The 27,450-nt window shown below is 42.2% G+C and overlaps 1 protein-coding gene across 4 annotated transcripts in view; it reads right to left on the bottom strand.

Moving 5' to 3' along the window:
- The window catches only part of LRRC4C (leucine rich repeat containing 4C), a 3,131,096-nt gene that overhangs the window by 1,027,291 nt on the left and 2,076,355 nt on the right, over positions 1-27,450 (bottom strand). For all 4 annotated transcript variants that reach the window (XM_069221814.1, XM_069221813.1, XM_069221816.1 and 1 more), the window contains exon 8: positions 24,997-25,035. The gene's annotated coding sequence lies outside the window, so the exon portion shown is untranslated. The remainder of the gene's footprint in view (positions 1-24,996; positions 25,036-27,450) is intronic.

Below are 27,450 nucleotides of genomic sequence, written 5' to 3'. Positions count from 1 at the left end.
ATCATACAAATTTACAGAATACAAAGAGTGGAGCCCCAAGTGACGACCAAAAGGACGAGCTGCCACTGCGTTCCTGACACTGAATATGCTACCTCTGAAGCAAAGGGTCGCAAAGGAAGTCCCGGGGGTCACAAAGGGCAAGCCAGGGGTCGACCCCTAAATGACGATCGTGCCTTTGTTATGAAGTGGTGGAAACAAAGTGCAAAGGACTGCTGAATGCTGCTATAGATACAGGTAGTGGTCTCCAGCTATTGGATCCTCAAAAAGAAAGACAATTAAGACCCAAAAGTAGAAAAATAAAAAAATTATTATTGTAGGTAATGCAAATTTAAAAAGTGAAATTACTCATGTGCTAAGTGCAAAAGTGTGAGGATGGCAACCAGTGTGGGGGGAAACTGTTTCAGGAAAAATGCAAGCAACACATCCAGGAGTGAACACCTTTGGTTTATCTTTGACCTTCAGAGCCCAAGATGCTTAGCATCCATGGGGCACTGGAAACAAGCTGGATTGTGTCCGACCCTGGAGATGTTTGCCCCGTTACAGAATACTGACAGGTGTGACATAGGATTGGATCACCCTAGAAACGTGCTCAGGTGTCAACATAGGAGGTGGCGGTGAAATAGTAAAATGTGATATTTTTTTTAAATCCTCAGTGAACGAATGATGATAGCACAAAACACAGAGGCTGTCTGTAGACTCCACTGGTGCAGTGTGTAAGGACGATGAAGAGTGTAATGAATCTTGAGAAGAATTACTAACTGACGCTTGGGAAGGCTGGTAAATTAGAAATAATATGTGACCAATCTTTGTAGCTGACAAATATTCTAGTTAATGGTTACACAGGGCAAAAAGGAGAAGACACGAGACACGATTTGTAAAGGGTTTTAGAATTTGCTGGGCAGTTAATAATGTATTAATGCTCCATGACTGCAGCTTGAGAATGGAATACTATCTTTTGGAAATGTATGTATTTGCAAAGAAACTGTAGGGTATTTTTTTAGGTATTTTTTAAGTATTATTTTTTAAATTTCTTGCATCGCACATACCTCTCACGGGAACGGTTACACAAAATATACCCAAGCAGACCACTAGCCTGTATTAGGTGTGGTACCCCAATAGCCACGTTTCAACAGATGTCCTGGACGTGTGGCTCCATACGGACATTCTAGTAGGCGGTAGTGACAACCATAAACAGACAAACTATTATTCGTATAGAAAGAAGACTCTACCACTGCACGCTGGGGCTTATACCACACCCGGATAAAGGAGAATCAGATGCCGCTTGGCCTCTTTGGTGGTTGGTGCAGGGTAAATGTATCCAGGCAAAAAGATACAAGGGGTTGGGCGCTGCTGGATGAAAGAAGAATAACGGAAGTGTGCATTGATGATAAAGTGGAGGAGCACTCACAAATTTGGGGGGACATGCTGGGTGAGCTAATGGAGCCTGAAGGGGAGGTGGATACTGGACAAGAGGAGTCACAGAATCAGCCGAGTCCCCTAGCACAACATATATGGTAGAGTATGTGTTTGTGTTGTTAGGAGAGAGGAGGACACAAATACAACCACAACACCTCTTAACTGGTGGGATAGACAATGCCAAAGTTGTTGGGTATTGCTTTTCTGTATCACATATTTGCTATTGCGTCAGGGTTGGTGGGGGGGTGTTTGAACTTAAGGCATGTAATGTTTGGAGTTGCAACTGACTACTGCTGCCTGGAACCTGGCACGTAACTCATTAAAGATACATTTATAAAAAAAAAGTTTAGCAAATGCAAAGCAAATTAGTATTAAGTATTTAAAATGTTCACTTATGTAACTATTTTATTGACTGAGAGTGTCCAGGGGAGATGTAAAATGATGGAAGGGGTTTCTATGACTTTCCCTTTCAATAAAATGGATAATAAAAGATGGTTGCTATTGTGCTAATGTAGATGTGTCAAGAATTGTTACAAAGTCATTTGTTTTCCATGCAGATTTGGTGGAAAAATTCCTTTAAAAGTGGACAGAATGTTCTAGTCATTTAGCATAAGAGGAAACGGACGAATTTTCACATCAACTTACTATTAAACTGACTCAATACCTGCCTCTGTTATGAACACAAAAAGCTTTAGGGTCAGAGCACCATAGCAGAGCTTGAAGCTGAATGGTCTTCAAGCTCTCCGAGGAGAGGAGCGAGTCTAAAAACACCCCCATCCTCTTCACCTACCTTGGAGCAACATATGATGGCTCTCCAGGCCAAAAAAAGGAAATTTTTAACATCCTACTTGAAGCCCCACAGCAAAACCCCAAAGCAGATTATATGACTTGCTACTACTTGAATCTGCATGCTACAGTTGCATTTTTTATTGTTTTATGAGTTTTGAAAAGTTGGGCAAAGTTTGAAACGTCTTGAAAAGTTTGGCAAAAAGTTTCAAAAGTGTTACAAAGGTTTGTGTGTTTGAGAAGGTGAGAGCAGAACATGCACTAACATAGGATGCTGCCCTGCTCTGTCACTAGTGCTTGCGCACAATCAGGCTGCCTAGCGCAGCACACACACACCTTAGCACCATAGCGCAAAGGTGACTAGTATAGGTTTTGTACTGGCCAGGTACATTTCTAGTACAAAACACTTTGCTTGGACTATTTGTAAAACTTTTCCCACTTAGCTATGTGCTGCTGTACAGTGGGAGAAGTTAGGAGAAATAAAAGCTTTTCTCCTTCGTATGCCTCCTTCAACATGGAATTATGTTTTGATGCAAACCCCTGTCTAATATTAATAGTAGATAGGGTTTTGCATCAAAAGCCATGGGTGGCTGCATGGGAATACTCATGCACCACCCATAGAACTTCTGCTTAATGCAGATTAACACAAAGCAGCACTTAGCACTGCTTTGCATTTCTTGCACTGCACTTTCCAGCACAAAACAAATTTGCACTGGAAAGTAAGTCCCAAAAAACCTTTGCTATGCAAACCCAGTGCAAAATGTCTGTAAATCTGGGAACAGACAGTAATGTTAATAGAGCAATGGTATTTAGAGCTGACAGAGGACAAATATTGACCTGACATTGCTACACCTCCCTGTGGACCTAGATATGACTGATCAGACCATTCTCCTTGACCATCCATCACCCATCAGTGAGGAAGACAAGATTTTCACAAAGTGTAGATCCTTTGTTACATCTCACTTTTCACTGATCGTAGGGGCATATTTAAGAAAAGTGACGCAATGCATGCATTGCGCCACTTTGGAAGTATGGCGCAGCATTTTTAGCCGTAAAACACCACATTAGCGTAAACAAATTGTGCTAACGTGGCGTTGAAATGGCGCTAGGGGCTCTTAAATAAGCCCCTTAGTGTCACCACTGCAGTCAGACTCTACAGCGGTAGCATTGTCAGCAACATCTTAAAAAATCTTATTTACGCCATGAATGAGCAGATGGTGGCCATGCATGCCTTCAGCGCTGAAATGGCGATCAGCCTATCTTCAGACCAGTAACATGGTATTTGCCATTTTTTGTACTAATGCCATTGACACTTGGATCTGCTCCAATCAGCTGGAGCACCACCCCTCTTTGAAAGAGTGGTAATAACGACCTAAGTGGCATATTGTTTGTGACTTATGTCCATTCACTAAATACACTTTCTTAGGAGAGACTCCTATAGCATCTGCCTAAAAGAGAAGTGATGACTAGCTAATAATTATCAATAAGCCCCACTCGGGTGATTAGTGTGCTATACAAATCAACATTACATAACATTGTTATCACCACAAAAATGGGAGTCTAACATCTAAGGGCACTGAAAAGAGTGCCCCCCCAACCTGTTTGCCCACAGAGGGTCAGTTTTGTGTTTCCCTTTGCCCGCTCTCATTTGGACCAGTTGGATAATTTATATGGGCCAATCCACAGTTCATTTCACCAACAGCAAAGGACAGGATGTGGCATCGCCTATTGCTCAGAGTCTATGAAACACCAGCTGCATGACTTCTCTGAGTTTTTCCATCATGCCTTTTTAGTGCTTTAATGACAGAATATAATGGCTCATGAGCCTATAAAGGTCTTTAAGACTCATTCATGCTATCCTTAATAAAGGCCCTGAAATTGTGGGTACGTGTCAATGGTCTCTTTCCGTACAGGAAATCATGCACACATTTTCAACATTGGACCTTTCTTTGTGAAATAGTTTTAATGACTGCTCCCTGAACGTGAGGCATACATTGAGTTACATGGCTCTAGTGGATGCTAGTTTAGCTGCCTCATAGTTGCATACTGTTGCCACTCACAACAGATAATGCTCCAGTGGCCTTATTTTGCATAAAGCACACTTTTCCTGTTTTGCGCCATGGTGCAAAAAGGAAAAGTGCTGCTCCCTATTGCAGTGTGTGCACTGCCCCAAGGACAGCCGCAAACTCATGCTGGTCCGGGGTCAGCGCATTCAAGTGAAATATGGAGCGTCTGCTTCAGAGCTGATCAGTGTTTCACTGTGCAGGTGGCAACCCGCCTGCACTTTAAAGAGGGATTAAAAATCACTTTGCAAGCAGGTGCCCTGTGTTCACCTGCAAGGGGATGTGTTGGGGGGTCCATGGGACACTCGTACCCCCTCCAGATGACTGCCATCAGGGGCCACACTGACTGTCTCCTTTTTATGGCGCACGTTCAGTGCTCTTTCTGACAGCTTCTTTGGCTTCATGCTCACAACCATCACACAGTGCGCGTGCTAAGATCAAGAGATTCCCTCATTTGCATGGAGACAGCACTGGCTCTACATGTGCACCAGTGCTATCTGTATGACAGAAGGAGCAGCACAAGTGTCTTAGGCCCCTTCTGTAATAGCAAAGTGCCCCGAGGGTGCACAAAGTTTGTGCGCATGCCCGTTGTGCTCCCTGGGGCACTTTCTGTAATACGGCCCCAGGTCTAAAAGGCTTTTGCACATTCTCACGAGGACATCTTGTGAATCTAGTGTGTCAGGCTTCTTTTTACAACATGAGCACTCCCACATGTTATGAAACTATTTTAGGGTGGCTCACAAAACAGAATCAGGGTGTGCTCCACACGTTTACATTAAGTTACTTCATTGTAGTATCTAAGTCCATGGATAGAAATTTTGCCTTAAGAAATTGCATGGGAGCAATCTGTGTAGAAAAAAGTCTCACTCAGTGGTTGGCCTAAGCCACATGGGGCGTAGAAAGGTGCAACACCTCATGCATCAGCAGGGACCAGGCCTCTATCAAGCTGTAACAGATGGCTATTAGAAAACCGGAATCCACTGACAACCTCCTCCCTCAGGGCCCTCTGCAGCTCAATACATGTCTGTCAGATACGTATCAAGGACAAACCATAGCATTTAATTAATCTCATGAGCAATAATCAGGGATATCCCTATCCTATGAGTTAATAATTCATATGTGATAGACATTCTCCCAGTGGGAGAAACCTATGGGGCTCCACTAGGGTTCTCTCACTGGACATCTCCTGACAGGAGGCGTGCCCTATCTGGGTAATTTGCAGTTGCATAATTATGCGAAATTCCAGGTAAACTATGTGAGGTGGAAAACATGCTATGTTTTAGCCTGAAATGCATCTTCACATAAATTTTTGACTCAAGGCCTCATTTCACAGTAAGACAACAGCACGAAAGCCAAAGTATTGGAAACGGTAACCACACGCGTTCTGGCCAATCACGTTGTTCCCCTGCGCTCATGGTAAAAATTTCCAGCAAGTGGAACACAATTAAGTGATGTGGTGTAATATTATCATTTTGGGAATTTTCTGTAACAAGCCTAAGCCAAATTCCTGAAAGTTCATCAATTACTCCGGTGTCATTGGAATTTTCCTCCACCTACTCCTGCCTCACATGAAAAGTGGGGAAGAGAGAGGACAAACCTGATTATATCCCTCATATTGAAATGGGATCCCTAAATTTATGTCTGATATTCTTTCTGTTTGTGCCATGTAAGAACGACATAGCATTTCAGCCTTCGGAAATGGATAAAAAAGTTTGATGCAAATATCCACAAGGAAAAAGTTTTTGTAGGTACATCTTTTTTAATTATTATCAATCTGGTGTTCTTCTTCGACTTCTTCTTATTTTGACTCAAATAAAAAACAATCATAGATATCATAACACTTACTACCTATGTCAGGTCTAATTAGGTTATTCCTTCACGTGTTCTTCCTGACACCTTGCCTTTTTGTACAGCATAAAACTTTTCAGGAAAGTAACAATGAAATGTTTCAATTCTTCTCATTTGTGTTTTCAAGTGTAACACCCACTGTGAATTATTTGACTTCCTGATTGTTAAACTATCTCCTGCCCCTCATGGGTCCACAGCGGGCTTCCTCCATTAGCCTCCATCTCATTTATAATTTTAATTCAACTTTCACGAAAAACAATCGTGTCTCTGAGAACACCCACCATCACCCCACTTGTCTATGCAGATAGAAAAAATTACCTGCCACCCGTGTGTTATTCAGCATCCCTCCCACCTAAGAAAGGTGATTTACTTAAACTTGAAAATGTGATGTTTCAGGAATCCATGGGAAGGCGATGCCTGGGTTGCATGAATAAATCATTAAAACTCTTAGTCCCTCTCCCAAACTACTCCGAAAACTTGAGAGACAAATTATAGCAGAGAAAAACTGCTACTGCACCTTCTGGTTTTTCCCTTAGCGGGATTTTACCACCACGTTCAGGAGCAGATTTATCATTATTTCGCGCAGCACAGCACAACAAGTCACCTTGCAGTGCTGCATGAAATGGAGAGGAAACAGGCAGTATTGCGCCAATGCAGGCAAGATAGTTTTTATGCAGGAAGGCGCACCTTCCTGCACAAAAACAATCCTTAGAGGCATTTCTCTTTCTAAGAGTGCTGCAGAGTGCCTCCCCGGAGGAGTAATAGCATTTTGATGCATCCCAGATTTAGCAGTGTTAGTGTTTAGTGCGACAAAATCTATGGGTGGGTGCATATTAATGCAAGGCAGTGATCTGCTTTGCATTACTCTAGGTAACCTTGTGTGGCTTGAGAAACCTGACTTCGGTTTTGTGTCACCCTTGTGCCCCAGTGCTTTTCACAAGGACAATGCAAAAAAATGATACATATGCCCCTCAGTGTTTTGCAGATATACATTAGAGATAACAGGCAGTCTTGGTATTACCACATGGTAAAATCACACAGTTTGCCAAGTTTCAAGATTCAAAATGCTGATTCAGGATATAGTTTCCCTGGAGGAATATGGGCATGTGGGCAGTAGGGCGAGGGGAAACCTTGAGTCAGTCAATGAAAAATGTGTGCATAACATTGATTCTGGATTCAGACACAAACACTTCTTCACTCCAGCATCCAAATGTACAATGTATCTGAGAAGAAGTGACTTAGAAGGTTGTGCTTTACCACCATCAAAGCCTATGTTTATTTAAGGTTCTGCTAGTAACGAGTGATGGATTGTAAACTAGTACAAGCTTGATCCTACATAGCACAGCCCTGGTCAGCCTGAGACTCAAGGGGCTGGTGAGATGAAAGCAATGACATCTCTTAGTGGGGCATCTGATTCCCTCATCTCTAGTTTTTGGGACCTTCTGTACCAGAGAAACCTTATCTCTGCACCAGAGACTAACCTAAGTTCCAATTTGGTCACTTAAACAAACCGGAAGCCCTACTTTGATGTACAGATTCTTCTGGTGATGGTCTAGCTAAAAGGAGGCTTAATGCTACTTAATGAGTCTTTTGACTTTTTTAACCATTCGCTTTTGACTCCCAGTGGTTTCCACAGGTGTTAATAATAAAGGATCAATGCTATTTACTTACATTGAAATGGCTTATCCCATTTTCTCCATTGTGTGAATAATTTTTTGTCATGTTTAATGTTTATTTAATCATGGAGATGCTCATTACTAGTTCGGTGGACAGTTTTCACCATCCACCGAATTTCCAACGGGAGTTTGCCGCCATTGCGACTGCCCCCCGCCCCACAGGCACATTCCAAGTTTCCCTCTAGGTCGGCGGGCAGAAACCAGAGTTTTGACCCGCCACCTTTGTGGGAAATACCCTACAGCATTGTCGCCAGCTCGTAATCGAGTCGGCGGCAATGCTGTAGGATGCAGGGTGCACCAGCACCGTCGCAATGTTCACTGTCTGCAAAGCAGACAGTGGACATTGCGGTGGTGCTGGCCAGGGAGGACCCTGCTCTGCCCATGCACTTAGCAAGTACAGGGGCACCTCTGAGGCCCCCTGCACCCATTCACAGCCAATCGCAAGCAGAGAACGAAGTCATAATCCCTAGGGCAGCACTGCCTGCAGCGATGCCATAGCGAATTAGGACTGCCGGGACTGCCAGACATCCGGGACGACTATTCCTGGTGGTGCTGGCGTTCCGACTGAGGCTCTTCCGCCAAGCTCACAACATCGCATTGGCAGCGGTCCGACTGCCACCCGCAGACTTGGCAGACATGAGATCCCCAGGTTCGTAATCAGGCCCTATGTCTTTTTACATACTTTTGCTGAACTTTCATTCTTTAGTATTCTCAGTGCATTTTGTATAGTTGTATTATGACACCACTGCTCACAGGAATTCCTTGAGTGAAATTCTTGAGCTTGATGCACCCTAATAAAGCGTTAGGAGAACCTATTAAACGTGATGGCTACAGTTAAATACTACTGTATAAATTTGTTATAGTAAATGTCAAATTTCGTGGCTCTACTTCCTCATCACTGTGCATATTGGAAAGGAGTAGGAGAATCAGTAACTGCTACTGAATATTTGTATTGCTAAAGATTTGAAACCCTGTCAGGTTAATGTCCTAGAAATTAGTATTAAACATTATTTGAACAATATTCAATGATCGTAAAAGCATACAAAGTAAACATAAAAAATGAATATAAAGTACTCTTAAAAACATCAACAAAATACATATACCCTCTTAGAGGCATAAATAATACAAAAACACACACATTTATATCCTATACAGGTCTAACCTTATAAAACAGTATACAATTAATTGGTCTAAACTGATTAAAAATCCCTCCTGTTTCTTGCAAGCAGAGCATTTTTAAGAAACAGACAGACATTAATACAAATCTCATGAGTGCCCAGCTTCTCCAAGCATAATACGACCATATTACATTTATTACATCCTATAACCCTTATAATAGGAAACACAGTTTCGTCAAACAAGAATTTTTTTTATAGAACAATACGAAATGAAGCAAACTTTGCAACAATCTTTCATCGCAAGGACAGAGGAAAATAGAGGCTTGATCAAAATGTCCAAGAGGGAAACAAAGCTGCCATCTAATGATTCCTAAACAGAATCTAGTCAAAACTGACCTATTCCTAGCATGTAAGGTGAAATCGAAATATGCCTCTACACCTGGGGAGGTTTTGACCATAACATATTCCCTGATCTGGATTTTATTAAACTAATGTGATTCCATTCCCATTGCTTCAATGCCAAAAACATGTTCTTCACGCATGACCTATCACCCTTCGATACGTGGGATTGAAAAAAATAGATGGTCTTCCCAAGGTGATATCCTTCATCTTTATGTGTTGTATCCAGGGGTAAAACACCCCCTATCACAAGATAAACAATCTTCTATAACGTCTCTGTTGAGCACAGCTGAGGGATATCTCCAAATAAGAACACCAGAGCAATAGTGGAGTTAGATTTATAAGGGCCTCCACGTACTCCAACCCCAGTTCCTTATGTAATATATAATAGGGGAAGCTAAGCTGGAGACCGAGTAATTGGCTACACACTCTATTCTCTTCAACTTGTAGGCTTTGAGTCTTTGTGTACCCCAACAGTTAGAACTGGGGGTTCTGGTGGTCAGACTAGATGCCTTGTACAAGCAGGAACCTCCACTTATAGACAGGGTAAGTCGCTAGGCACTTGGTGAAAACATGTGCTCACCCTCTGGTTGGCACAGAGTAGTCAGGCTTATCTCAAGAGGCAATGAGTAAAGTATTTTTGCAACACACATACAGCAACACAATGAACACAGCACAAAAAGACTCCAAACAGGTTTATAAAAATCGAATATTATATTATAAATCAGTCAAGACCAAAGCAACAAGAAAATCAAATCAGTGGATCTCACGCTATGCTTTTTTAGTAATATTTACGAAACAGTGCTTATAGATCACTAATGTTTTCAAAAAGGTAAGTTATGGTCCTATAGACTGGTGCAAGTCCCTCAGAGATTTACCAGAGATACTTGATCACAACGGCAGTGGAACCATGCACCCAAAAGTCACTAGTAATCTAATGGTTGGCTCTGGTCACTGAGACCGAGGTACTTTCACCGGTAAGGCCGGCCACGAGGGAGAGCACCCATAGGTCCCACAACACACACTACCTTAGGTACGGGCCCCCGTTGTCGAGTCTCTAGGACAGAAGGGGGCCTGCCAATCTGGCAGGCACTCAGTGTGGATTTTCCTTACATGGGCTGGATGCGGCAGTGATGGGAAGGAGTGTAGTGACTTTAGTGAGCATGTGGATATGGAACAAAGTTCCTGGACACACTCCACTGCTGCTCAGACCTGAAGCACTGACTTTAGACAAACTCCACTGTCAATTGGACATGAAAGCACTGCTCATAGACAAACTGTTAACATGGCATGAAGTGTAGAGAACCAGCCACCAAGTAGGGAAAAACAAAGTATTTGCTGTCCCTGAGACTTGATGAACAGGGGCTCTCCTTCAATACAGTCAGAGAGCAGCACGCAGCAGGGCAACAAGCAGAAAAGCAGTCCAGTTGAGTCCTTTCAGTAGCCCAGCAGTTTTTCTGACAAGGCATCAGTTCAAGATCCAGAGGTGTCTGTTTTTAGGAAGTCAGAGACCCAGTACTTATATCTAAAAGTGACTTTGATGTGGTGTTGATTCAAAGCAGGGTCTTTGAAGTGCACAGAGATCCTTTCTTCCTAGCCCTGGCTCCAGATTATCAGTAGGGGATGATCAGCACTTGGTGTGGAGACAGGCACTCCCCCATTCAAGTGTAAGTGTCAACTCCCCTCCACCCTTCCTGCCCAGAGAGGAGTAGACCTCACAGTAATGGAAAATGACATTGGGAGTTTTTCACTGCCAGGACATGTAAAACTTAAACGTACGTGAATTACTTTTATTTACATAGCACTCTGTCCTATGGGCTGCCTAGGGACTACCTTAGGGGTGACCTACATGTAATAAAAGGGAAGTTTAGGGCTTGGCAAGAGATTTTAAATGCCAAGTCGAAATGGCAGTGAAACGGCACACACCGGCTGCGCAATGGCAGGCCTGAGACAGGTTTAAAAGGCTACTTGTGTGTGGCACAGTAAGTGCTGCAGGCCGAATAGTAGTATTTAACTTACAGGCCACTTCACAAAAGACTTACAAATAAATATGCCAATTGGGGGTACACCTATTTTGCCATGTTTAGGGGAGAAGCACATGTACTTTATGACTGATCAGCCTTGGTAAAGTGTGCAGAGTCCTAATGTCAACAAAACAATACAGCATAAATGTGAGGCAAACAGGCAAAATGTTTGGGGAAAGACCACCCTAAGGTTGAAAGGTCTAAAACTCATATACCCAAAACCATAAGTTAAACTGGCATACACTTTATCTGGTACACTTCAAAAAAAGGGGGCAACCAGTCTTGTGCCTATTCAAGAGGTTAAATTATTTAAAATCGCAACACTATGTATAAAACATTTCTGTACCATAAAAAACACATGGCTTTCAGGATCCTAGCAACTGAAAGGTAACCTTCAGATAAGAAAACTCCCAGACTTTAGTGATGGGGCAACTTCCAATATAAATTTGCCTCATTTTACGACCTTGACCACACTCCATCACGAAAGTATTATTTGCATTAACTCCCAACTTCAGATTGGCCTTATGCCAATATAATTCTCTGTGAAGACTTTGGAACCCCATGGCATCCCAGAGAGCAAACCCACATCATCAGCATAGTTTAATGCTGGAATAGGGGACTTTCATTATGAGAGGGGCATCAACACCATTGGTTGTCAGACTCTCCTCTAGCCCTGTAACATACAGTACAAAAGGCCAGGGCTAACACGTATTCTTGTCGCACACTCCACGCCCCAATCTAAGGGAATCAGTACATCCCCATTTCCCCAAATCTGACAACCACCAAGAGATCACAATGAAGCAAAGCCAAAAAAACAAGAAGCCACTTTTCAAACTCCATAGCCTCTAACTTGTCACACAAGAGAGACCTTACCACAGAGTCAAACATGCAGGAGAGATCCATGAAGGCTAAAAAAAATGGATTCCTACCTGGCTATAGTATATTTGCTTATCACTAGATGAAGGTTAAAACTTTGCTCTAAAGTGCCCAGCCCAGTAGAAAACCTGTACTCCAATTTCAAAAGGCCTCTGTTATCCTCAACCCAGGCAACCACCCTATTCAAGACTATCCTCAATACAATCTTTACATTGGAGTCTAAGTGAGAGATAGGGTGGTACCATCCGGGGTCACACCTTTTCCCCTTTCTAAAGAGAGTCACTATAACTGAAGTTTTCCAGGACTGACGAAGGTCAGATTTACATGCCTTATTAACACAATTAGTAATCAAGGGGGCCCAGAAATGAAGGCTAGTTTTATATACGTCCAGTGGCTTGTTAGCAGTACTGGCAATTATGTTATGTTATGTTATGTTATGTTATTGGATCTTATATAGTGCCAACTACCCGGAGGCCTCGTAGTGCTGTTCAGACTGAAAGATTAGACAGATTGGAGGAATCCTTAGGCTTCTCTAGAGAGGGGGGTACTAACTAGTAGTTAGAATAGCCAGGTTTTAATGGCTTTCCGAAATTCTGTCTCCTGGGTCATCATACGAATGTTCATAGGCAGAGAGTTCCAAAGTCTGGCTCCCTGGTACTTCAAAGATCTTCCTCCCCAAGATATTCTCTTTACTTTGGGAACCACTACAAGGGCTTTAGAGGCCGATCTCAAAACTCTTGTGGGTGTGTAGAATGAAATTAATGATTTCAGATGGTAGGGGGCCCTTTTATATAGAGCTCTGTGAACAAAACATAGTGCCTTAAACTTTATCCTTTTTGCTACTGAAAGCCAATGCAATTCAATCAGAGCTTTCTTAGCTGATGTGGTCCTAGGCAGATTGAAGATCAGCCGAGCTGCCGCATTTTGTACCACCTGTAGTTTGTTAACCACATAGCCTGGAGATCCCAGGAAAAGGCTGTTTCCGTAATCTAGCCTGGATAAGATCAGGGCTTGTACTGCAAGTCTTTTGGCCAATGGCGGAAGCAGGCCAATAACCTTCCTAAGTAACTTGAGTATCCCAAAACAGGTGGCTGACGTTCTTTTAGCCTGATATTCCATGGTGAGTTTGGGATCCAACCAAACTCCCAAGGCTTTAATCTGAGCTTTAGGAGGAGGTAAGTAATCTAAATGTATTGCTGGCCCTGTGTTCTTAGCAGGGTTGGCCAGTTTTCCCAAGAACATGATTTCCGTCTTTTCTTCATTAAGTTGCATCCTGCTGTCTGTCATCCACGAAGCAACAGCTTGGAGACAGGCAGACAAGGCCGAGTTGTAAACCTCCTTATTGGAGGAGAAGGAGACCACCAGCTGCGTATAGTCCGCATAAGACACCAGAGATACTCCAAAAGGTTCTATGACCTCTGCTAGGGGGGTCATATAAATGTTAAAAAGAGTGGGACTCAGAGATGAGCCCTGAGGAACTCCACATAAGGATTTGAACTGAGCTGAAAGGAAAGAGCGATCAAGGACTTGGAAGGTTCTATTTTGTAAAAACGAGCTCAACAATTTGAGCGCCATTCCTTTGATCCCTCTTTTTTCAAATCTTTGAATAAGTAGATCGTGATTGACTGCATCAAATGCCGCGCTCAGATCTAGCATTATTATTACAGTCGCCTGACCTTGGTCCATCCGTTTTCTCGCTTCTCCTGTGACCGCAATCATAGCTGATTCAGTGCTGTGGCCCGGTCTAAACCCCATTTGAGTTATGTGCAAAATCTTGTGTTCCTCCAAAAAGCCCGATAGTTGTATGTTTACATGCTTATCAATACGTTTTGCCATCATAGGAAGGAGCGAGATTGGCCTATAGTTTTTGAATACAGCTCCGTTTAGATTAGGTTTCTTTAGTAGGGGCTTGACCACTGCATGTTTCCAGGAACCGGGCACCGTCCCACTTTGTAGCGAGCTGTTTAATAGATCCGTTATTACCGGATTTAGCGCTACTCTTCCCTGCATAATTATATGGGGAGGTGCGGGGTCTAGTTGGGAGCCCGATTTTAATTTATTGAGAAGCCCTAAAACGCCTTCCTTAGAGATGGGGAGAAAGCTCTGTAGCACATTGTCACCTTTCCTCTTCTCAATCGGCTGCCCTGAAACTCCCCCTTCTTCCCCCGAGAAGTTTTCATAGATATCCTTAATCTTCTGTAGGAAGAAGGAGGCAAAATTGTTACTATGTTCTTCTGATGCTTCCATTGCTTCCGGGCATGCGGGAATATACAATAGCTCCTTCAGCACACCAAAGATTTCTTTTGGAGATCCTGCAGCCTTTTCAATTTTATCTCCATAATAGGTCGATTGAGTTAATCTCATCTCCTTCTGGTACAGCCTGATTGAACCTCTATAGTCTTCTCTATCTGCCTGCTTTAGTGATTTCCTCCATTTCCTTTCGATCCTCCTACAATTTCTTTTTAATGTCATTAAGTGAGAGTTGAACCAGGGGGCCTTTCCTCCGTTCTTTTGCCCAGAAAAGTGTTTATATGGCAGCACCGTGTCCAGACTGTCGGAAATCCAATCATTAAAAAGAGTAGGGTCCATCTGCTGGTCTCTCATAAAATATTTCCTACTTCTGGTTAGTGACTTGACCCATTCTGTTACCATTAGTCTGTCCCATTTCCTGACCTTACTGTTGGAGGGTTGGTGATGACCATACCTATTGGGTATCATAGCCTTTAAGGTGATTAAAAAATGATTGGACCATGCTACAGGGGTCGAGCGTAGTGCAACCAGCGATGGAAGATTACTAAACACCAGGTCTAAGGTATGCCCTTTCTCCTGTGTAGGACCAATAATCAATTGGTGTAGTCCTAACGCTTCCAGATCATTCACTAACCGCTTAGTTGCCGTCAATTCTAGATTATCCACTTGGATATTAAAATCTCCTAATATTATAAAATTTGGACTATTGCAGATGAGACCCGCCATCCGCTCTGGTAATAGGTTCAGGAATTCATCATATGTCCCCGGTGGACGGTAAAGTAGTACTCCTGTAAATGTGAAAGTAGGGTTGAAGGTAAGGGAGAAATTCATTCCCTCACACCCTGCGAGGTCAAGAGGACTGTAGTTAAAAAGAAAGCCTTGTTTAAAAATAATAGCTATTCCCCCTGATTCCCTTTATCTCTATCAGTTCTTACTATAACATACCCTTTGGGAAGTGCAAGAGCTAGATCCGGCCCTGAACCCTCATGGAGCCACGTTTCTGTAAGGAAGAGGGCATCTGGTGCCCCCTCGCTCAGCAAGAGATTTATGTCTAGTTTATGCGCTGGCAACGAGCGACAGTTTATTAGCTGAATCCTCACATTATGTTTGGAAAGTTCTGCATGATCTGAATCAGGACCAATAGGCTCTACCAGAGTCCAATCACAACTGGGGCAGGTCCATGTCTCCCCGTTAAGCTGGGACATATATAGCAGCCTTCTCCTAATCTTTTCCTAAGGTCCTTCAGAACCCCTGATGAATAGGTGTAAATCTCAGGACTCACCATAATCAGTCGATGTAAGGGGGGTGGCCCCTAGCCCCGTCCTGGCGCGGATGGGCGCAGACGGGCTTGCCTTTGGCGCGCCTTCGGCGAGCAGACGGCGCGGACGCTGGGACCGGTTTTATTACTCCTGGGAAGCGTCAACTAGACCGCCAACCCCCAAGATGGCGGACCTCCGTGGTCCGCTAGAGCGAAGTAAAAATGGCTACCCCTCCCTTCAAAACAGACAGCTGATTTAAAATCACGAATTAAAGTACAATTTTCAAAAATTTCAGAATTTTGCAACAAAAATATGTTTACCGGCTGACCCAAAAAATTATTTTACTGGGCTGACCCAAATTATAGCATCAACCACTTCAGGAAGGGAAAAATCAATTTCCAGTGGATAAAAAACATAAGGAGATGGAACACAAGTCATACTTGGCACATCAGGGATATAAATAGACCTAAAATGGCTAACACATTATTCCAGGCTAATATTAGCCTTTAGTAAGCCTTGAACTTTTTCCTGGCTTAAATTATTAGCAGATTTAAAAAAAAATCTTTATATCTCTCCATTTGTAAGCACTAACCATGGTGGCCCAGGCATTCTGCTGCAGTTCACATTTGTTGTGCTTCAGGGCTAGCTTATACTCCTTCCTGAACCCACAAACAATACACCGGGCTCTAGGTTCAGTCCGGAGTGACTGATGAAGTTGGTCACAAACTTTCGACATCAAACCAAGAATGTCATTCAATCATCCTCTGTCTAGCCGGTTTCATTCAGAGATCCCTCACCACTCATCCCAGCTCCTCAGATTCCACCAGAGAAAGTGTGGGCTCCAGGTTAGGTAGAAATATGTTATGAATGCTATTCTGAAAGACCTTCAGGTAGTCAAGGGTCTTTCGAAGGACTGGGAAGCCATCATCATCTGACACCAGCTGGTTCAAAGCAAAGCCCATTGTTAAAGCTAAAGTAGGATTCTATCTTTTTAAGTCAACATGCGCCAATAAATCATTTTTTAATTACACTTACAATATTTTTACTTTTCCTAGAATACTTAATTGTTTTTTTATTTGTAAAAAGCATAATGAACTATGTAGCCTGGGCTTTCCACTGAGGTTATAAATGAGTTAAGTCAAAGTAAATAAAATAGTAGAAAAATAAGGCAAACATTTTTGACCACCAACTACCATAGCAATGTAAACTTTAAATTATATTGTGGGCAATACTAGATCTGATTCCTGTACAATTTGCCTTTAAACCTAGAAAATATGCAGCCCGAAATATCATGCATTTTTTCACTTTACCATGTGTCCTAAGTTAGAAGCTGGCCGTGTGACTCCTTCACAGTGTTGTACCAATCATTAATCAAAGAGATTTGGGAGCATACTTAAGAGCCCCTAGCACCATTCGAGTGCTACATTAGCATAATTTTTTATGCTAATGCGGCTATAGAAGGCCAAAAACTGGACGCCATGTTTCCAAAGTGCCACAATTTGTCCATTAGGCCACCTTGTAACCCTTTGCTGTACATTATGCCAGTACCAGGCCTTTATGGCGGGTCAAAAAAAAGGGGGCAAAGAAATCTAAAAAATGTTTGGGGTCATTTATTTCGGCACTTTTAACGCCTGCTTCGGGCAGGCGTTAAAAGGAGGCTCCTATTGCTTAAAATGGGCCTATGGGTGCTTTGCAGGATTAGCATCACATTGTTTTACACTAATCCTGCAAAGCTCCGGACTAGCGTCAAAACATCAGACACAAGTCCCCTAACTATCGCCATGGTGTGCCGTAATTTAAATACGGCGCGCACACAGTGGCGTTAGGGGGGCACTAAGGGGTGCAAGAAAAGTGGCGCTGCGCTGTGTGCAATGCCACTTTTCTTAAATATGCTCCTAAAATTGCTTTTCCTGGAGTTACATGATGTCGATGTTGTTTCAGATACTAGGCACATAAATGGAGAAGGCCTGCCTTCTATACTTTTCTTTCTTGCACTTCATCATGTGCAATGCTCCTGTTTTCATTGCATCTCTTGTGACAGCTTGGGTTGCCAGATAGAATATCAATGCTAAAAATGATATTGTGGACAGAATATTGTGTCAAACATATCAAGGAGGTAAGTGCAGATAGGTAAGAATAGATTTACTATTCTTAACTCCACATCTACATACCTTGAAGATATATTTATCATTAATGTACATGTATGTGGAGTTACGTATAGTAAAGCTTTACTTACCAATCAAAACTTACATGCACAATATTTTTGTCTTTGATATTCTTGACACAATATTTACTCCACATAATATTTTGGAAACAAAATTCTGTCCAAACATGACATTTAGTTCATTTGCCAGATACTTGAAAGTACATTTCTGAGGGTCTCCTCTCTGCAAGAGGGACATTGAGAGGAAAGTGAGGGAGGGCCTCATTTAAAATGGTATCTTACACTTTTTAGGAAGTTTACCCTTTTAATTATGTTTACTACTTTTTAGGTTTCACAAAAACCGAGTTACTACTTGCAAAAAAAAAAAAAAAACAGCAGCAAGTCCAGCACTCACATGACCAACCACTGGTGCTGCAACACCTTCCCATAGAAAATAATAGAGGGACTTAGAATAAAACCTCATGGCAAAATATGTTCAAATATATTAAATACATTATACAAATTGGGTAAAAAAGGTTAAATATATAAATAAATATAAATACATTTTAAAAATATTAAATATTCATTATTCAATCATTAGATATTATAAAACATATTTCAAATTTAAAATGTAATATTACAATAAATCTTGTAGAAACTAGTAAAGTACTGTTAATTGATTCTATACATCACTTCAAACAATTATTCATGCTTGTTAAAAAAACGATTTTCTGTTTCTTTATAAGGGAATTTAATTTTTAATTTAAACTTCATAATTATATTTCAATCTAGTTTAATATTTTTCCGTTGTTTAAACTTTTTGTTCAAAATTAATTTAATAGTGCTGTAGCATTTTTATATTTTGTCCTACATTTCAAGTGAAAATATATAATGAATGTACATTAATATTTAACTTGTTAAAAAAGATTGCTCGTTAAAAAAGATCTTCTTTTTCTTCAGGTGGGAACATATTTTTTAATTTAAACTTCAGAAACATAATTTAAATTTAGTTTAAAATATTTCAGTTAAAGTTTTATTTCAAAATTAATTTAATAGTGCTGTAGCATTTTTTCTTTTCTTTTACATTTTAGTGTATTTCAAGTAAATATATAGAACGAGTGTACATTAATATTTAACATAAAAATATTTGAATGCTTATTTTCAAGTTAAACACATTTTTATTTTAAATGTATCTATACATTACAATAGGAAGACTGCAGTGTCGGGCGGTGATCTCTGTATGGTAAGGGAATATAAACTATGGGGCAGATTTACAAGGCCCTAGCACCTCTTACCATTTTTTTATGCTAATGTGGCGTTCTTCTTCACCATATTTACAAAGTGGTACAATGCCATTTTGTTTCCCCTTGCACCACATTATGACTGCGTCAGGCATAATATATGTAAGGTGGGCATTCCAGTGCACGGAGGCCGTAAAAATGGACTTGTGAAATTTACATTTTACTGTGCCATTTTTAGTGTCATTTTTAATGCCTGCTCAGAGCCCACTTTCAATGGGCTTCCCTTTACTTTGCAGGATTAGCGCTACAATTTATGACGTTAATCCTGCAAAGTACCACAATAGCTTCACAAATTATGACGCTATTGTCCTAATGTGCGCCACTGTGCGCCGTATTGGAAATACAGGGCACACATGGTGTCTTTGAGGGGCGCAAGACAAGTAAGACATCACAGCCGATGCGCCACTTTCTTGTAAATCTGGCTCTATGTTTCACAGATGAAAATGTGTTTGCAAATGTAATTCTAGTAGTGTGCAACTGTAACATTTTTCTTCGCTGCTCTCATACCGAGTTTCAAAGAAACGTTCACAATATTTACATTAATGACCACATTTCAGATAATTAAGCATAGTTTTTTTGCGCTGATACAATGAAACTTTCTCCCATTTTGTCATGTGGTCCCAAAACTGCAAGACTTTTGACAAGCCATGTGGCAACCTCATTACATTAATGAGTGTTCAGGCACAGCTTTCGAGGGAAGTGTAGGACATCTCTGCAGTGTGTTGTAATTTTGCCTAACTATGGTTGTGAAAAAATATCAGATGATATGCCTGATTAATAGTTTCCAAGTCTCTTAGATGAGAACATTGGAAATGCAATTATTTACAAGGCCATGGAATACACAAATCAAAAACTCACTGACACACCAAACACACATCCTAATTGGTGCCCCTCCCCCCCATTCTTTCACATCTGCTGCATTAGCTACTTCCCCTTTGCTCTGCTTGTGTGATGAGCACTTTGGGTGCATTGGAAAGTGATCAAAACATCAAATTAAACTGTTTTGTGTTGTGTTTTATTTTTCTGGCTATACTGGGGTATTATATAAATAGATTTGTGTGGCTGGGGTTGCTCTTGTTGGTATTTCTTTATTTTTTTCGAAATAATACTTATTGAAATAACACGTGCAGCAATAAAAACGTACATCATTCGGTGCAATATGCTGCTAACATCAAGCAGTGAACATTTTACTGCTGACAACTTAAAATTAAATTCGTTTTTACTGCCTATAAATTCGAATACCACCAGCACAGCTCGGTTTACATGCCACTGAAATTACCACTGACAAACTCCAATATATCCAGCACACAACCACGTTCATGCTGTAGCCCCTATCAAATCTGTTCTAAAAACATTTGACAGAAGAACAGCTATCTACTACCTTCGCTCATTGAAAATAGTAAGGGTAAAACTTATGCCCTACCAGTAAGTCATCGCGTCTGTGTTAAATAAGTGTGTATATGTGGATGAATTAAATGTATATTCCACAAGGAAAGATGTTAAGAAGTTACAAAGTTTGTCAAATTTGCAAAGTTTGTCAACTTCACAATATGGAAAATAAAAAAATGTCTACAAAAAAAACTCAGCAAAATGTTTATTGGAGGAGAATCCTGGTAAAGTAGGGTTTCCATGATGGGAGTGGGCCCCTGTTTATTTTCTTGCAAAGGCACTCATTGTAATCCATGTTCAGGGACAAACAGATGATTGCACCAGAAGCAAGTGTTGTGGTAAGATCACACTTCTTCCACTGTACAATCCCTTGTGCTTTTTGCAAGGAGAATGACACACATTTCACGTTATACAGCTCTGATTTGGAGAAAGATGCAGTTGGCATTATCCCTCATTCTGAGCTGCAGAACTGGAATGTGGAGGTAACCCCACACCTACTGAGTACCGTACCCTGCTTTTTTTTTTATTCACTCGGTGCTGTATTACCACTTCCATACCTCAACCAGGCAATGTGGCCCTAAGTGACTAGTTTTAAATCTCTCTTCTTTCGGATGCTTTTTTCTTTCAGCGTGTTTTGCAGGCAGTGAACATTGCAAGGGTGTTTGTGTACTCTGTGGGCTACAGCATTGCCACCAGCTCTAGTACTAGTCGGCGACAATGCTGTTGCCTGTTTCCTGCTAAACTGGCAGGCAGAAACTTCAGTTTTTCCAACCTAGAGGGAAACTCTTAATGGGGCCTGCAGGTAGGTAGCCTGTGGGAAGGCAACCACCCGGGCGGAAGTTGGAAACTCATAATGACCCCCTCAGTGTGAATGAATGTGACCTTCACACTGACCAATTCATTTATTTTTTTCATTTTCTTTTGTTGGCTTTTTTTTAGCCCTTTATGGGCTATCTGGGACCGCTGGAGAAGACTCAAGGCCTCTCACGGGCTCCCTGGACATTTTCTTTTATTTGTTTTTTTATTATCTGCCCTTACGGGATATCTGGGACCGCAGAGGAAACCTCAAGGACTCCCCTGCAGTACCGGGGACCACCACCTCCCCGGGTCTGTACTGAAATATGAAAGGGGAGCACTTCATGGGCTATCTGGTACTGCTCGGAGCCTCAAAGCAACAGCTCCATGGTTGATGAAGCAAACCCTTCATCTCTGTCCCCTGCATGCATACCTGCGTGCAATGGACAGAGATGAAAGCTTGATGGGGGGGTCACGTGGGCCCCACCAACAAGATATAGCACCAGGGAGGTGGTGATCTCCAGGGCTAAAGGGGGTCCAAAATGGACCCCCTGTAATCATTTTTATTGTAGCCCGGGAAGGTGGTGATCCCCGGCGGTTGTGGGGGTGGGGGGGCTAGCAGCCCCCAGACACCCAATTTGTTAAATGCCCTGGGCGTGGTGGTCCCCAGGGTTGAGGGGGGGCCCATGTGCCCCGCACTCAATTTCTCAAATGCCCCCCAGAAATAGTGGTCCCTGGCGTGCAAGGGGGGGTCACACGGCTCCCCGTTCATATATCAGTATACCCCGGGGAGGTGGTGGTCCCCAGGATGCCATGCACAGTTTTTTCAGCAAAATGTTACTGCAAATATTGCATTTAGATTATCAATGATGTTATCAAAGATGTCATAAGTGCTGTAATTTGTGGGTTACTTAGCAGTGCATGGCGAGGGCATGAGTTATAGTTACCTTAAGGCACAAGTTATTGTTACTTTAGGTAGCTCTAACTATAACTGGTGAATTTCTATGGTTTTGTATGTTTAAAATGTGAGCCTAACTATAACCTCCCTGAAACCTTTGGTTTTTTTACCCCTTAGCTGCTGGGCCTTCCCCCCCTCCCCCTGCTGAGCCCTTTTTTGGCTATTTGGGGTAGTTCGCGCTCAGGCCTTCATAACATTTTGTCCACATAAACTATCCATACCAAATTTGCATCCTTCTTTCCAACATCCTAGGGATTTTAAAGGTACCCAGAGTTTGTGTGTTCCCCTGGAGGAGACCAAGAAATTAGCCAAAATACAGCAAAAATTTTACTTTTTCAGAATAATGGGAATAAAGGGCTGCAGAAGAAAGCATGTGTTTTTTTCCCTGGAAATGGCACCAACAAAGGGTTTGTAGTGCTAAAATCACCAGCTTTCAGGAACAGGCAGACTTGAATCAGAAAACCACTTTTATTTTATTTTTTTACACAATTTTGGCATTTTACTTGGACATACTCCATTTGTACTATTTTTTGTGCTTTTAGCCTCCTCCCAGTTAGTGACAGAAATGGGTGTGAAACCAATGCTAGATCCCAGACAGCTAAACATTTCTGAAAAGTAGACTAAATTCTGAATTCAGCAAAGGGTCATTTGTGTACAGCCTACAAGGTTTTCCTACAGAAAACAACAGCTGAAATAAAAAAATATTGACATTGAAGTGAAAAAAACAGCAATTTTTCAACACGTTTTACTCTGTAACTTTTTCCTGCGATGTCATATTTTCAAAAGTAATATACCGTTATGTCCGCTGGACTCTTCTGGTTGCGAGGATATATGGGGCTTGTAGGTTCATCAAGAACCCTAGCTACCCAGGGCCAATAAAGGAGCTGCACCTTGCAGTGGGTTTTCATTGTATACCGGGTGTACAGCAATTCATTTGGTGAAATATTAAGAGTGAAAAATAGGTATCAAGGAAACCTTTGTATTTCCAAAATGGGCACAAGATAAGGTGTTGAGAAGCAGTGGTTATTTGCATATCTCTGAATTTCGGGGTGCCCATACTAGCATGTGAATTACAGGGAATTTCTAAAATAGATGTCTTTTTTACACACTGTCTTACATTTGGAAGTAAAAAATATAGAGAAAGACAATGGGCAATAACACTTTTCTGCTATTCTGTGTTCCCCCAAGTCTCCCGATACAAATGGTACCTCACTTGCATGGGTAGGCCTAATGCCCGCGACAGGAAACGCAACATGGACAAATCACATTTTTACATTGAAATCTGATGTGATTTTTGGAAAGTGCCTAGCTGTGGATTTTGGCCTCAAGCTCAGCCGGCACCTAGGGAAACCTACCAAACCTGTGCATGTGTGAAAACTAGACACCTAGGGGAATCCAGGATGGGGTGACTTGTGGGGCTCTCACCAGGTTCTGTTACCCAGAATCCTTTGCAAACCTCAAAATGTGGCAAAAAAACACTTTTCGCTCAGATTTCGGTGCTGCAAAGTTCTGAAATCTGGGAGGAACCACAAACTTCCTTCCACCATCCAGCATTTCCCCAAGTCTCCCGATAAAAATGGTATCTCACTTGTGTGGGGCTCTCACCAGGTTCTGTTACCCAGAATCCTTTGCAAACCTTAATATTTGGCAAAAAAAACACTTTTTCCTCACATTTCGGTGATGGAAAGTTCTGGAATCTGAAAGGAGCCACAAATTTCCTTCCACCCAGCATTCCCCTTAGTCTCCCGATAAAATGGTACCTCACTTGTGTGGGTAGGCCTAGTGCCCATGCCCGGAATAGATCACACAACGGTAAATATTGGTCCTTACATGAGGGCAACTGTTGACCCAGGGGTGATCCATTCCTGACGCAGGCACTAGGTACAGGCACTCAAGTGGGGTAGCGTTTTTATCAGAACAGGAGGGGAAACACTGGGTAGTAGGAATTTTGTGGATCCCAGCATATTCCTGTAGTTTGTGTGACAGAAATGCAAGAAAAAATTGAGTTTTTATTCAACATTTCACCTTTGCAGGGTATTCTGGATAAGAAAACTTTGGGGAATCAACATAAGTCACAATTCTGTGGATTCCTCCAGATGTATAGTTTCCAGAAATGTCTGGATTTGGTAGGTTTCCCTATCTGACCGCAGAGCCCAGGACCAAAAATGCAGGTGCCTGCCTTACAAAGCCAGGTTGTTTTGTGATAAATAATTTTGATGTCTCCACAATACGATTGTGCGGTGGAATTTGGGGCTGAACTAAATTGGGGAGCTCCCAAGAGAGCACTCTCTCTGTCTTTTGCTGCCACATGGACCTGCTCTCTGGGTTGGGCTAACCTGCTATTGTCCCGCTGCACAGACTGTGATTGTGAAGGGACAGCAGGACTGTCCTCATCACCTCCCTCATAATCAGTGGAAAAGGAGTTATCGAATGGGACTCCAACTGAAAAATCACTCCCAGAGCATGCACCATTGTCCTACCCCTCAGATGCTGTCTCAGTATCTGCTGTCTCAGTCTCTGATCCTACGTCAGAGCTGTCCTCTATAACCCAAGTGAGGGCTTGAGCAGCAGTCATTCAACAAGATGCCATCTCTGATACTGGCTAGACTGTCGCTCTAAAACACTAGCCTACGTTGACAATCACAAAATTGCTGGTGTGTGTGTGTGATATGTGCAGCAGTAGAGGTCACCTTACCTTTGCTTCTTCCCTTAATCAGCACGTTCTCTCAAGACACTGAAAAAAAGACACACTATTACTTCACCTTGTCACACACCAATCGTCACAGTCTTTAGCGCCCCTAGTGCCCAGCCCAACAATCAGTATTGGTGCTCCCACTCCCATTACTTCCTCCTCCAATCCCCTCACTACTACCAAGCAAAAGTGCTTTTCATCTCTTATAGCCCCCCTCGCACATACATTTCCTTTGTATTATAGCGCAAGTAATGGCTGGCTTTACTAATCTACTCAGCTATTTACATAAAATACAGATTTGATCTTTGCATATAAACCTTCTGCGCTACTTTATGGCATCAAAACTGCCACTAGACAAAAGTCAGATCCTTTTGTAGCAGAAACATAATCACAAGACTTTTTTATTGCTGCCTAAAAGCTACAATTGAAACGAATCAGTTGAAGTATGTGCATTGCTTCGAAGACGCAAGCTGCAACTGCAAGAGAACTGGTAGCAAATATATATATATCACTTTTATATGTGGCTGTGGTTTTCCTGGGGGCGTATTGCAGCCCCCAGGGAAACCACACACGCGTTGACAAAAGTGATAGCTATATATATATAAATATATATATATATATATATATAGAGAGAGAGAGAGAGAGAGAGAGAGAGATCTATATATAGACAAATCTATACATAGCTGTATGGCTTCTTTGTGGGCCATAGTGGCCCCCAGGGAAACCATAGGACTATTAAAAAAATTATTTCCCTCATAGTGGGTCGCCCTGCTCACGGGCAACCCCCTGTCAATTTCATTTGTTTATTTTTTTTAAAAAATTTAAATATTTTTTTTAAACCCATGGGGGGGCACAATTGCACCCCCACCCCCCCTGGGGGGAACCTACCTTTTAAAAAAAAAATGCCCCCGAGGGGGTGGGAGCCGGCCCGTTTTCCGAGGAGGCTGACCCACCAAGTGAAATTTCTGGTGTCTAGTGGGGTTTCCTGGCCCTACGTTCGAGGGCCAGGAAACCGGTACAGGAAGGCCTCCTTTGAAAGGGGAGAATCTCCCTTTTTGAGCGAGGTGTTCCCAAATGTCAGGGAGGCCCGTCTAGGCCCGTTTTCCCCACTGGAGCAGGAAGAGGTGGCAAGGCGGCTTCCTGGTCCGGTGGGGAAAACAGATAGTGACGTCAGCACGCCTTGCGGCGTGCTGTCGTCACAAAGGGCCGGGTGGGGGGGCAGGGGGAGAAATGGAATATCTTGTGTGTCTCCCGGGGTTTTTTTAAATTAAAAAAAATTCTCGGGTGCAACGCATCTGAGGATTTTTTAACCCCCTCCCTGGTGTCGGCCACTGGTCGTGACCCGCACCAGGAAGGTAGTGCGGGCGTCGTCCACTGGCCGACACCCGCACCCGAGAGTTTAAAGTGAATAACCATGTTTTTTAATAATTCTATTTCCTAACTATAACGTACCTGTAACCTTTAATTTTTTCAGTGAATTTCTATGTTTGTTTTAACATATACACATTTTAAATACTAAACGCTAATCCAACCACTGATGTGCGGTGGTGGTTGGCAACAGGGCCTGAGGACAACCTCCTATAAGCACCCAACCGTGCACATCCTTCACCCATGCACAGGGGAGGGTGCCCGCAAAACCTGGCCTGCAGCCAGACCCTGCAGCCAACACCCCCTAATCACCTAAACCCACGCTGTGCACCTTTTCGCCATGCGCGGCGGGAGTAAGCTGCAGCATCTATGGGTCTGAGAATAGGTGTGAGAGGGTGTATCTGGGGGTGAGAGTGGCTGTCAGATTGTTTGTCTGGGAGTGAGAGTGCGTACATCAGTGTTTTAGTTGGTGCGTCAGTGTATGCACGGGTCTGTGAGTGGCTGCATGAGATTGTCAGTGGGTCTGTGAGTGGATGAATGAGTGTCTGAGTGGGTCTGTGAGTGGGTATGTGAGTGTGAGTGGGAAAAATTGATTGAAAGAGAGACCGAAAGAGAGAAAGAAAGTGAGAGAGAAAGAGAGTTTTTTAGGTTTTAATATCTCATATACATAGAATGAAATATTTTTGTTGGATTTACAAAAAAAATGTATTTTTAAAAAGTATACTTTTTTATGAAAAAAAAGAAAAAGGAAATGAGTCCAGCTGGCTTCGAAACCCCTTAGCACACTGTGAGGATTTAGGTGTTTTCTTTTTTTTTTAGCCCTTGTGGGCTATGTGGATCCACAAAGAAGCCCTCAAGGGCTTTTTTATTTATTAATTTTTTTAATATACATTTTTATTAAAATGAATAGTGAAAACATGTTTTAGGACATTTCCTTATTCTCTGCCCCCCCGGACAGATCACCCCAAACGTTTCCAGGCAGCAGGTGACGGGCCTGGCAAATGTTTTGGGAAAGTTTTGTGAAGATTCGTCAAGCAGCATCAAAGATAAAGGTAAACGCTTTTTATATAGAAACTATAGGTATAGGTA

This window comes from Pleurodeles waltl, chromosome 3_1, assembly GCF_031143425.1.
Source record: "Pleurodeles waltl isolate 20211129_DDA chromosome 3_1, aPleWal1.hap1.20221129, whole genome shotgun sequence".
In the NCBI taxonomy this organism is placed as follows: Eukaryota; Metazoa; Chordata; class Amphibia; order Caudata; family Salamandridae; genus Pleurodeles; species Pleurodeles waltl.
The sequence above is the reverse complement of the archived record's forward strand: the minus strand, read 5'-3'. Positions and strand labels throughout refer to the sequence as shown.